The sequence below is a fragment of the Neofelis nebulosa genome, chromosome 11 (genome assembly GCF_028018385.1).
Source record: "Neofelis nebulosa isolate mNeoNeb1 chromosome 11, mNeoNeb1.pri, whole genome shotgun sequence".
In the NCBI taxonomy this organism is placed as follows: Eukaryota; Metazoa; Chordata; class Mammalia; order Carnivora; family Felidae; genus Neofelis; species Neofelis nebulosa.
In genome coordinates, this window is record NC_080792.1 from 72,483,610 (window position 1) to 72,496,946 (window position 13,337).

General features: G+C 37.7%; 1 protein-coding gene across 13 annotated transcripts in view; it reads left to right on the top strand.

The window, feature by feature from the left end:
- MTMR3 (myotubularin related protein 3) overlaps positions 1-13,337 on the top strand; it is a 151,927-nt gene that overhangs the window by 25,171 nt on the left and 113,419 nt on the right. Inside the window, exon 2 of one of the 13 annotated variants that reach the window (XM_058690761.1) lies at positions 6,868-7,008. The exons of the other annotated variants lie outside the window; for them this stretch is intronic. The gene's annotated coding sequence lies outside the window, so the exon portion shown is untranslated. The remainder of the gene's footprint in view (positions 1-6,867; positions 7,009-13,337) is intronic. 13 annotated transcript variants of the gene reach the window in all.

A 13,337-nucleotide genomic window follows, 5' to 3' on the forward strand; every position in this document is an offset into this window, starting at 1 on the left:
CTTTCTTTTCTTTTCTTTTCTTTTCTTTTCTTTTCTTTTCTTTTCTTTTCTTTTCTTTTCTTTTCTTTTCTTTTCTTTTCTCTTTCCTTTCCTTTCCTTTCCCTTTCCTTTCCCTTTCCTTTCCCTTTCCTTTCCCTTTCCTTTCCCTTTCCTTTCCCTTTCCTTTCCCTTTCCTTTCCCTTTCCTTTCCCTTTCCTTTCCCTTTCCTTTCCCTTTCCTTTCCCTTTCCTTTCCCTTTCCTTTCCCTTTCCTTTCCCTTTCCTTTCCCTTTCCTTTCCCTTTCCTTTCCCTTTCCTTTCCCTTTCCTTTCCCTTTCCCTTCCCTTTCCCTTCCCTTTCCCTTCCTTTCCCTTCCGTTCCCTTCCGTTCCCTTCCTTTCCTTTCCTTTCCTTTCCTTTCCTTTCCTTTCCTTTCCTTTCCTTTCCTTTCCTTTCCTTTCCTTTCCTTTCCTTTCCGTTCCGTTCCGTTCCGTTCCCTCCTACCTTCCTATCTGTATACCTAACGTGGGTCTGGAACTCATGACCCTGAGGTCAAGAGTCAAGAGTTGCATGCTCTTCCAGCTAGCCAGCCTGGTGCCCCGAAAGTGCTTTCTTTCAGAAATAGGTTACTTTGTGATACAGAATTTGCGAATATAGATACTTTACCCCTTAGTGATCTGGGCCTGGTTTTATTGCACTGAGAGGAAAAAAAAAATCTTAGGTTCTCTTACTTTGTGCTTCTTTTCTGCCTTTTTGGAATGGAATACTTTGGCCATTTTGTTTTTGAATTGGCCTTTTATGTGCTAGTCCTGCTTAATTTCTTACATGGTTTAAACTTGCATGTGTAAATTATTTATTAGCTAGCTTTATGACTTGAGAAGTTACCTTACCTCTTTGCACCTTAGTTTCCTTCTTTGTAAAATAGGATAATACTTGTAGGGTTGTTTTAAGAGCCCTGTGCGTGCTGGCTATTTCAATTATTATAAATAGGAACCTTAACTTCTCTCCTATACTATTTGCAGCTCCCCTTTTTTTGTAATTTTTTTCATAGGCATTATGGTTGAATCCAATAGAACTTTGTTTTAAAGTATAATAAACATCACCATGTATTTAATTCTTTATCATAAATAACTATACATTTGCTATTTGTCGAAGAATTGTGCTATTTTATTCCCTCAGGTTAAGATTTGAAAGATAAGAAATTAGTAGAAAGTGAGCCCTTTTCTGTGCTCTTATAGGTACCCAGATACTACTAAATGTAGGTCATTGTTTGAATTGAATTCTGAGTATACATGCAGTTATGCAGAACAAAAACAGCTTGTATGGCACTGGAAGTACTGGAAAGATAAACCTGTAGTTGGTAGCAAACTGTGTCAGTTACACTGAGTGATGGATCAGCAAAGAATTTGGGGCTGCTGGGTTTTATTTATAACACCATTGTTTAATGACATTGTTTTGAAATGATTAGTCTTGAAACAAAGTAATTTAAAACTTAGATATGCCAGGAAATTTGAGATTCCTTTCCACTTAAAAAATGTCTTTTAAAGAAGGAAGTGTTACTAACAGAGAGATGTAGCTCCCTGAGTGCTGTATGAATCTTGGCTATTGCTGTGGTAATTATGATTGCCAACAATATGGGTCTTGTGTTAGCCTTTAGTTTCAGGTTTGTGTCATCACTAAGTGACTTTTTAAAATGAGATTCCTCTGTTTCTTGATAAACTCTCATATGTAAGTGCATCAAATCGAACATTTCCTTTTTTCCCCTGTCATAGGATTTTTCTGTGATTTCAGGTCATTGGTTCAGTTCCAGGGGTTAGATTTCCTTACTTTTTACATTTTTGCGTTATATTTGGAGGGTTATTGCTAATTCTTAGATTGTGTCCTTAAACTAGATTTTTTGAATGTTAGGGACTCCTGCGACACTTTATTATATATACTAGCAAAAGGAGTAGGGTTTTTGAGATCTTGTATTTAATTCGAGTCAGAATAATTTACAGATAGTAGCAGGTCCTTTTAATTTATTCAGCAAGATATCTTACTCCTTATTTTCTGATGTCTTAAAGGTTGAAAACGTATAGCAGGCCTGGCCAATTTCTTTTATCTATCCCTCTTGAGTACTGATTGGCATTTGACCCAAAGGGCCAGTAGGCATACTTGACTGGTATTGATAAACAGATGACAGGAGCAAGCTGTCAGTTTTTCTTTCAGTCTGGTGAAGCTGATGATAGCAGGAGGCAGGAGGTCTGTCTACAGTGGGAGAGAATGAGGCCAAAGAAGTTAAAGGAGTATGAGGTAAAGAGGTGGATCTGGTGGCTCTGAGCCTTTAAGGATCCTACTGCCTGAAGTTCATTCTTGACGTTTCAATATCCTGTGAACCAGTCAGTTCTGATTTTAAGTTAGCTTGGGTTTCTTTCACTTACAATTGAGAGTTCTAATATATCTAATATTAGTCTAAGACTGTTTCTGTAGTGACCTTCTAAGTATTTGAAGGTAGTTTGGACTTTAATCTCAGGGTAAACGTTTGTTCAATATGCATAGGTAAACTCAGCCCATAGTGGAATGAAAATAAGTCTCTTGGCATTTTTAGTGGGGTCTTTGCTTAGAGGGAAATGTGTTTATGATGAATATAGAATGGATCCGTATTCTTTGCCAACCATTTTTACCTATACAGTGTAGAAGTTTCCTTTAAAGAAATTATCACCTTAATAAATAGAAGAGCAAAGATATCTCAGATTGTAATCATTTCACTGATTAGGCATAAATATCCTCTTTATTGTTTTCTCACAAAGCAGCTATGAGTAAGGTTGATGTGATTAATGAGGTATCAAGAGAAGCTTTTTGTCTTTTTAATAAGCTGTTGGCATTATGTTGTCTTCCAAAATTTGGCTCTTTTATTTTGTGACTATATTACTTGTGTTTAACATGTTAGGTGAGAATAAAAGGTGAGTACTCAAAACTTTGTTTCAGAATTATTGTTTTGGAAGCCTTTGATTACTAGAGTTAATGTGCAGGAGCTGCAGTGAACATGCAGAACTTTAAAATATTCCAGTCCCAAAATAAACTTGATCATTGGCAAGAGTGTGGTAAGCCAAGTATTTGAGATGTCTGTGCTGCACTATCCAACTTTTAGTTTAATCTGTTTTAGTTGGCTTGCCCTATGTAACTTGAAACTTCCTTTAAGGCTTCACTGTGGGTTAAATGCAGTTCATGGAGTGCCGACAGAAGGGTCTTAGTTATATAGATCTCTTTGTCATCCCTAAAGCATACCTTCTGAGTTTAGATTTCAGTATAATGGTCTGTATTCCCAAACATGGTTCCACTAGTTACGATGGTACTTACTCCAAGACTTAGGAAAAGTATTTGCTTTAGTCAGAGCACGTGTGTATGGTTATGACTTTTTTTGCTGCCAAATGGGGAAAAAATTAGCTTTATTGAAGCATAATTTGCACAAAGTAAACTTCACCGATCTTTAACTCCTATAATTTGGGTTTTGCTAAATGTAAAAAGTCATATAACCACCTCCATTTCTGTCACCTCAAAAAGGGCACCCCTTGTGCCATTAATGGTCACTCCCCTTTCCTGTCTCTGGCAGTTACTGATCACTTTCTGTATCTATAATTTTGCCTAGAATGTTTTATAAATAGAATCCTATAGTATGCACTATTTTGTGTCTGCCCTAGTTCACTTAGCATAATACTTTGAGATTCATCCCTGTTGTTAAAAGTAGTAGGTTGTATTTAATTGCTAAATAATATTCCTTTGGATATTCCACAGTTTATTTCCTAGTTGATGGGATATTTGGGTTTCTCGTTTTTGGCTGTTATGAATAAAATTCCTGTAAATATGTACATACAGGTTTTTGTATAGGCATGTATTTTCATTTCTCTAGGTTAAATACCTAGGAGTAGAAATTGCAGGATTGTATAGTAAACCTATGCTTATAACTTTATAAGAAAACTGCCAAACTGGGGCACCTAGATGGCTTAGTCGGTTAAGCATGCAATTCTTGATTTCAGCTCAAGTCTTGAGATTGACCCCTGTATCAGGTTCCCTGCTGGGTGTGGAGCCTGCTTAAGATTCTCTCTCTCCCTCTCCCCCTCCCCTGCTCATGCTTGCTGTCAAAAAACAAACAAAAACCGACCACCAACACCCCCCCCAAAAACCAAAAAAAACGCTGCCAAATATTTTTCCAAAGTTGCTGTACTGCTTCCCACCAGTAGAGTATGAGAATTCCAGGAGATCAGCGTCCTTGTTAACACTTGGTATTGTCAGTCTTTATTAATTTTAACCATTCTTGTGGGTCTCTAGTGATATATTATTGTATTATTTTGTAATTTCCACATGATTGTCTTTTTTATGTGCCTATTTGCCATTCACTTATTTTCTTCGTTGAAGTGTCCTTTGAAATCTTTTGCCCATTTAAGAAAATAAAGTGGCTTTTTGTTTACTGTTATATATTCTGGCTATGAGTCCTTGTTCACAGGTTTTATAAATCACGTGTTCTTGTAGTTTGTGGTTTGCCTTTTCATTTTTTCTTAACAGTATCTTTCAAAGATCGAGGAACTTTTATGAAGTCTAAGTTACTGGTTTACTTTTTCCTTGATACCTAACACCCTTTGTATCTATCTAAGGAAACTTCTCTAAACAAAAGGTCACTAATATTAAATTTTCTTCAGGAATTTTTATGGTTTTATGTTCTACATTTAGGTCTGTGAAACACTTCAAGGTAAAGTCTGTTTAATGAATGAAGTAAGGGTTGAGGTTCTTTTTGTATATGGGTATCTAAATTTTCTCTAATGTGTTAGCTGCATCCCACAAATTGACATATTATGTAATTCCATTTAGTTTGAAATATTTTCCAATTTCATTTTGGCTATGGATCATTAAATTTTTTTTTAATGTTTGTTTAATTTTGAGCGAGAGGGAGAGTGCCGGAGGAGCAGAGAGAGAGAGAGGGAGACACAGAATCTGAAGTAGACTCCAGGCTCTGTGCTGTCAGCACAGAACGCGAACTCACTTGCTCGCGAACTCGTTTGCTTGCGAACTCACTCACACTGAACCACAAGATCATGACCTGAGATGAAGTTGGACACTTAACTGACTTAGCCACCCAGGTGCCCCTGGCTATGGATTATTTACAAATGTATTGTTCATTTAACAAATATTTGGGGTTTTACATATTGTTACTGATTTCTAACTTAATACCATTGTGGTCAGAGAACAGATACAAGATTTCAGTCTTTTGAATTTGAAATTTGTTTTATGGTGAGGCATATCAGGGTGAATATTCTTTGTGTCCTGGGAAAGAAAGTGTATCCTGCTGTAGATACTAATTATTGGTTGATAGTATCATTAGAGTCTTTTATATATTTACATATTTTTTGTCTGCTTCTATTACTGAAAGAGGAGTGCTGAAATCTTAAACTACATTTGGGGATTCAGTTCTCTCAGTTTTTACTTGCTATATTTTGAAGTTCTGTTTTTAGGTGCATACATATTTTAGGGTTGTTAGGTCTTCTCAGTAAATTTACCCTTCTATCATAAATGACTTGTTCCACTTTATCTTGGTAATATTTGCTATCTCTAAGATGACTTTGGCATAAATATAGCTCTTGTAACTTTTTTATGACTAGTATTTGCATGTTGTATCTCTTTCCGTCCTTTTACTTTCAGTCTGTGTCTTTATATTTACAGCATGTTTCTTATAGTTAACATATAATTAGATATTGATTTTTAAATTTAGTTTGACTATCTCTTTTATTGTTTTTTTTAGTTTTTAAAAATTAAAAAATATTTTAATGTTCTTCAGAGAGAGAGCGCTAGCAGGGGAGGGGCAGAGAGAGAGGGAGACAGAATGTGAAGCAGGCTCTAGGCTCTGAGCTGTAGGCTCTGAGTTGTCAGCACAGAGCCTAATGTGGGGCTCCAACTCAAGAACTGTGAGATCATGACCTGAGCTGAAGTCGGATGGTTAACTGACTGAGCCATCTAGGCGCCTGAGTATCTCTGTCTTTTAATTAGCGTCTTTACAAAGATCCATTGACATTTAATGTAAATATTGATATGGTTAGGATTAAGTCTGCCATCTTGCTATTTGTTTTCTATTGTGGGGATCTACTTGGACCTTCAGAATTGATAGAAGACTATTTATTAATAAGTATAGTTGATAACACAGTATTATGTTTCAAGTATAATCTACAACTTTTATTTTATGTCATATTTTAAAGTTTGAGAAAGAGTGTGCATTCACGTGAGCGAGAGAGTTGCAAAGAGAGAGGGGGGAGAGAGAATCACAAACAGGCATAGAACCTGACGCAGGGCTCGAACTCACAAACTATGAGATCATGCCTGAGCCGAAACCAAAAGTCAGATGTTTAACTGATAGAGCCGCCCAGGTGTCCTAAGATTATTTTAAACTGAAGGTATTTGATATTTAGCAGATGCAGAAAGAAGCTCTTTTGGAGCTTCTCTTAACTCTCTAAAAGCAAAATCTTTTGGGAATGAGGCTTCCGTGAATGCCCTTCCCAGGGAATATTTATGGCCATAAAGAAAAAAAAAAGGATAAGACTTCTCTCATCCCTGCAAAAACAGACATTATCACAGACTTATTTATCTTCTGTTTATTTCCCTAGAAACCCATTTGTTCTTATACAGAAGCCTTTTCAATTCCTCCCTCTACTATTGCATTAAGTATATAAGGCCTTTTCTTTAGCTGTTTAGAGAGTCACCATTTTTGTGTGTTCATATACATATGAATAAATTTTCTCCTCCTTTGCCTCCATTTTCAGTTTAACTTGGAGGCCTTCAATATTGAACCTGGGAGAGCAGAGGAAAAGATTTTTCTCCCTGACAGTATTCATCTCCTTTATTCTTTTTTTTTTTTCTTTTTTAAGTTTATTTATTTATTTTGAGAGAGAATCCTGAGGAGGCTCCACACTGCCAGCACAGAGCCTACTGTGGGGCTCAAACTGATGAACTGTGAGATCATGACCTGAATCAAAACAGTCTGATGCTTAACCAACTGAGCTATCCAGGTGACCCACTTCTGTTCTTTTCTTTAAATTAAAAAAAATTTTTTTTAAAAAAGTAATCCGTGTAACCAAAATGGGTCTTGAACCATGATCCTGAGATCAAGAGTTGCATGCTTCACCGACTGAGCCAGCCAGGCACCTTGCACTGTCTCATCTATTGTTAATTTTTTCTTTTCTTGACATTTTTTGGATTAAGTATTTTGTGATATTTACTTTATCTTCTGCACTAGCATATTGACTGTACTTATTTATTCCCCTAGCTGCTGTAGGATTTATAGTAAGCACTTTTAACTTAGCAAATACCTTCAAATAATATTATACTATTTGATATGTAATAAAAGAGTCTTATGGCAGTATATCTCCATTTTCTCCTCCTCTTGGTCTTTATGCTATTGTCATACTTTTTTTAAATTAAAAAAAATTTTTTAATGTTCATTTATTTTTGAGACAGAGACAGAGCATGAGCGGGGGAGGGGCAGAGAGAGAGGGAGACACAGAATCCAAGGCAGGCTCCAGGCTCCGAGCCATCAGCACAGAGCCCGATGTGGGGCTCAAACTCATCAACTGCAAGATAATGACCTGAGCCGAAGGCGAACGCTCAACTGACTGAGCCACCCAGGCGCCCCTGTCATACATTTTTTTACTAGGTGTGTTATAAAACCCATAATTCATTGTTATGTTTGCTTTAAAAAAATCATCTTTTATTTTTATTCAAAAATTTTTATTTATTTATTTATTTTGAGAGAGACAGAGACAGTGTGACTAGGGGAGGGGCAGAGAGAGAAAATCCCAAGCAGGCTCCTCACTGTCAATGCAGAGCCCGATACGGGGCTCAAACTCACAAAACTGTAAGATCATGACCTGAGCTGAAACCAGGAGTCGGATGCTTACTGAGCCACCCAGGCACCCCTAAAAAATCATCTTTTAAAGAGGAAAAGATATTTTATATTTATCCAAATTCTTCAAGCCTTGTTTTTATTTAGACCTGTGTTAGGGTAAGCCAAAAGAGGAAGGAGTCTTTGTCCTAGGGCGAGTTGAGCTCTGCTAATGTCTTCTCAGCTGATTGCTCTTTAGTGTTCAGTAAGGTCTCTCTCCTGTGGTCTGTCAGAATCAGAGGTCTGTGAACTCCAGTGGTAGTTATGTTTAATAGTACCTAAGAACCATTAGGTAATGAGCAACTACTTATTTGCCCACTCATGTACAGCTTAGTTTAGTAAAGACACAAGAATGCCGTAGAGGTTATAGCTGCCTTGGCCTTTTGAAACTTATGTTTGAGTTTCTGTTGCGTTTTCTGCTCAGCTTGGATTCCCCCTTTTTGGCCAGGGTATGAAAAGTGCTTTGGGGCAAAAAGTTTAGGTAGTCATAGATCTCAGATGATTTGTCTCCCTTCTGTCAAGGGTCACAGTTCTGAGCCAAGAACTGTTTTATACATTATGTCCAGTTGGTTATGGTGGGAGGGCTAGTCCCAAACCAGTTACTCCATCGTGGCTAGACTGATCTTTTAGAAATGCAAGATTCTGTATGATAAAAGCTATTATACAGGGGTGCCTGGCTGGGTCAGTCTGTAGAGCATGCAACTCTTGATCTTGGGGTTGTGAGTTTAAGCCCCAAGTTGGTGTAGATTACTCAAAACAAAACAAAACAAAAAACCAAAAAACAAACAACCCAAAACAAAAACTATTACAGCCTTTGACCACATTAATATATTGCATTTTGCAGGCAACCTTTTGCAGCAGCTGTCTTGGCTTAGCCAATATCCATGTTCTAATTATTCATTACAAGATTTTATGTAAATTAAGAAATGTTTAGTCTTTATAATAGGATTGTAAATAGTACCCTGATCTACTACTTTACCATTTGCTTCCTAATGCCTACAATTGCTAGCTGGAACTGTCTCACTGGCCACTGTAACTACAGTAGTTTGAGCTTTAAGATACAAAGTCACTAATTAATTATGGATTCTGCTCTTGTTCTATAATATCCTAACACTTTCAGTGAAGGATTTTGTATTGGCTTCTAGGAGCTGGTATTCATTAGAATATGGGAATAATTAAGAGGATTAGCCTCTTAAAAACCCACTTTAACATTAGAAAAGGGAAGGTGATTTTAAGTGACTATTTTTTCATATGAAGGAGGCATTAAAATTTTTGTGTGTATTGCTTAAAGGAAAAATTGTATGGCTAACGGTATCCTTTGTAGTTGGGTTATTGTTTAAGATTACAGACTTCAGTTTTGTTTTCTTAGTAATATTTTTTTCCCCACTCCTCATCACTAAAGGAAAATGACCCTTCATGAGATTTAAAAATTTATACTGTATTGGGATTTGTGTTAAAAGTTGCAACACATACTAGTAGACTTTATAATCATAATGTGTAATTTCTGTGTAACTTTCACCAAAATTGGGGCAGCTGGCTGCCTCAGTTGGAAGATCGTGGAGTTCTTTTTTTATTAATTTTTTTTTTCATTTTAGAGAGTGCAAGCAGGGGAGGAGGGGCAGAGGAAGAGAAAGAGAGAATCCTAAGGAGGCTCCATTTTTTTTTTTTTTTAATTGTTTTTTCAACGTTTTTTATTTATTTTTGGGACAGAGAGAGACAGAGCATGAACGGGGGAGGGGCAGAGAGAGAGGGAGACACAGAATCGGAAACAGGCTCCAGGCTCCGAGCCATCAGCCCAGAGCCTGACGCGGGGCTCGAACTCACAGACCGCGAGATCGTGACCTGGCTGGAGTCGGACGCCTAACCGACTGCGCCACCCAGGCGCCCCAGGAGGCTCCATGTTTTGACATGGGGCTCAATCCCACCACCCTGGGATCACGACCTGAGCAGAAAATTGAGTCAGATGCTCAACTGACTGAGCCACTCAGGTATCTGAGCATGTAACTTGATCTCACGGTCATGAGTTTGAGCCCTATGTTGGGTGTACAGATTACTTAAAAAAGCAGTTTTCACCAAAAGTGGACCATCTTTGTTTACTAGAATCTTTATTTCGCTGGAACAAGTCTTTGTGCCAAATTTGGCACCATTTAAATAAGAATAGTGCTAGCATCTAATTAAAAACATTTTTTTTAATGTTTTTTTATTTTTGAGAGAGAGAGAAGGAGGGAGGGAGAGGGAGAGACAGAGCATGAGCAGGGGAGGGGCAGAGAGAGAAGGAGACACAGAATCTGAAGCAGGTTCCAGGCTCTGAGTTGCCCAGTGCAGGACTCAAACTCATGAACTGTGAGATCATGACCTGAGCCAAAGTCAGATGCTCAACTGACTGAGCCACCCAGGCACCCCTAATTTTGTTTTGAGAGAGAGAGAGGCAGAGGGGCAGAGAGAAAGGGAGACACAGAATCTGAATCAGGCTCCAGGCTGAGCTGTCAGCACAGAGCCCAATGTGGGGCTTGGACTCACAGACTGCAGGATCATGACTTGAGCTGAAGTCACACACTTAACTGACTGAGCCACCCAGGCGTCGCAAGAATAGTGCTAGCATGTAAATATTGGCAAAAGGTGTTTAGTACTTTCCCTGCATTAAAAATTTTTTTTAAGTGTTTATTTTTGAGAACAAGAGAGAGGGAGCCAGAACATGAATGAGAGAGGGCAGAGAGAGGGAGACATGGAATCCGAAGCAGGCTCCAGGCTTGAGCTGTCAGCACAGCCTAACGTAGGGCTTGAACTCATAGACTTGAGCTGAAGTCATGACCTGAGCTGAAGTCCGATGCCCAACCGAGTGAACCACCCAAGCGCCCCCCTCCCCAATTTTTTTAAGTTTATTTAGTTTGATAGAGCACATGAATGGGGGAGGGGCAGAGAAAGAATCGTAAGCAGGCTTTGCACTGCCAGCACAGAGTCCAGTGTGGGGCTTGAACCCACAAACTGTGAGATCATGACCTGAGCTGAAGTCAAGAGCCGGTTGGTTGCTTACCTGATGGAGCCACCCAGGTGCCCCTCCCCTTATTTTATTTTCATCATTACTACTAGGTAACTTAGATAGAAGGTTATAAAAATATTGTGCATTTATTTAGTACCTGTTGTTTGCTTTCATTTTATAGCTTTTTTTGTGTCCATGATACAAAATTTTTAAAGTTATTTTATTTTTTAATATGTATATTTTAAATTCTATCAGGAAAGGTCATTTTATTATAAATAAATTTATATATATTATATATTTATATATATAATATATATATTATATATTTATATATATAATATATATATTATATATTATAATATCTATAATATATATATGTTATAGATAAATATCTATAATATATATATATTATAGATATTATAATATCTATAATATATATATATTATAGATATTATAATATCTATAATATATATATATTATAGATATTATAATATCTATAATATATTATAGATATTATAGAGAGTGTGTGCCAGGGAGAGGGGCAAAGGGAGAGAGAATAGAATCCTAAGCAGGCTCCATGCTCAGCACAGAGCTCCACATGAGGCTCCATCCCATGACCCTGGGATTGTGACTTGAGCTGAAATCAAGAGTTGGATAGGCAACCAAATGAGCCACCCAGGTGCTTCATCCATGATGTGTGTGTGTAAGATCTTTGTGTAGCTTGAAGATCTTATGAGTAAACAGTATTTGCTAATCATTAAATGAGATTTGAATAGCTAGTAAGGGATCACTTTACATAAGGAAGTTGCCTGTCTTGAAATTGTAAAATACTTTTCTAAAATCTTCAAATATCTTATGTTGCTAATGCAGAGAGTTTAAGTATTTAATTTAGAAAAGGTTAGTAACTGCTCGTGTTATCTGGCATGAGATGAACCTGGAAGGGAAGTGTTGAGCATTATCTGTACTTGTGCTGTTTACAACGTTAAGAGATATATATAGTTCTTACACTAGTCTACCAGTGTATGCCAGAATAAGGATTTATTTTATACATATATTGAGAAATAAGTCCGTGATGTTAATTGAGCATCTCTATTTTATTTATTTATTTATTTATTTATTTATTTATTTATTTATTTATTTAAATGTTTATTTTTGAGACAGAGAGAGACAGAGCATGAACGGGGGAGGGTCAGAGAGAGGGAGACACAGAATCTGAAACAGGCTCCAGGCTCTGAGCTGTCAGCACAGAGCCCGACGCGGGGCTCGAACTCACGGACCGCGAGATCATGACCTGAGCTGAAGTCGGCCGCTCAACCGACTGAGCCACCCAGGCACCCCAATTGAGCATCTCTAAATTGGTTGTATAATTTAAAATAACTTCCATGTATTCTAATTAATTTTGAACTTCAAAATTTTCATTTTGGTAACAGGCAAGAGGTCTCTGAGACATTTCCTGTGCCTTGAAACCTTGTCCTCTTTTATAGTTTTACCTGCTTCCTTTACATGATTTGGCTTAGATGTATTAATACAATATTTACCAAGTGCCACCTATGTACTAGACACTGTTATGCCCTAGGCATTGTGGATGCAGTAGTGAGCAAGATTATGTGGACTCTGACTTCAGTTTATGGCCTACACAAGAAAAGGAATAGGCATAGGAGCCTACGGAATTACTCATGTATAAGTTGGCTTTCTTGAATCAAGTGGGTAAGAAATATGCTGAATAGTTATGATAGTCGTCTGCTTCTTTTTTGGTACACTGGGGGTTTTACCAGAATCTCTATGAAAATTCTCAATCAGCTATTAGTTAGTTAAATTAAAAAAGAAAATCAACTGTTAATTTAGAGGGAGCATACCTGGGCACCTGGGTGACTCAGGCACTTAAGCATCAGACTCTTGATTTCAGCTCAGGTCATGATCTCACAGTTCCTGAGATGGAACCCCACATCAGGTGCTGTGCTGACAGCACAGAACCTGTTCGAGATTCTTTCTCTCACTTTGTCTCTGTGCCCTCTCTCAAAATAAACAAACATTTAACAAAAATAAAGGGAGCATATGTCACTTGTTAAGAGTAAAGGGAATTAAGAACAAAATACTGCTGGTTGTGGATTCTGTTTTTTTAAATTCAAGTTTATTTATTTTGAGAGAGGGAGTTACAAGGGAGGAAGGGACAGAGAGAGAATCCCAAGCAGGCTCCGCACTGTGAGTGCAGAGCCAGACACTCTGACAGCTTGATCTCACCATCAGTGAGCCAGTGAACCCTGAGCCTATATCAGGAGTCAGAGGGCTTAGCCGCCTGAGCCACGTAGGCGCCCCCTGGTTGTGGATACTAAAAGGTAGAGGTACACAATATTGTTTGCCTTTAAGAGTACAGAGAAAGTATTGTCTGTATGTTCAGTTGAATTATTTCTTTCCTCCCCATAAGAGACCTTTTAGTATCAGGCTAAAATCTAAAATTATAGCTCTCAATGTCATAT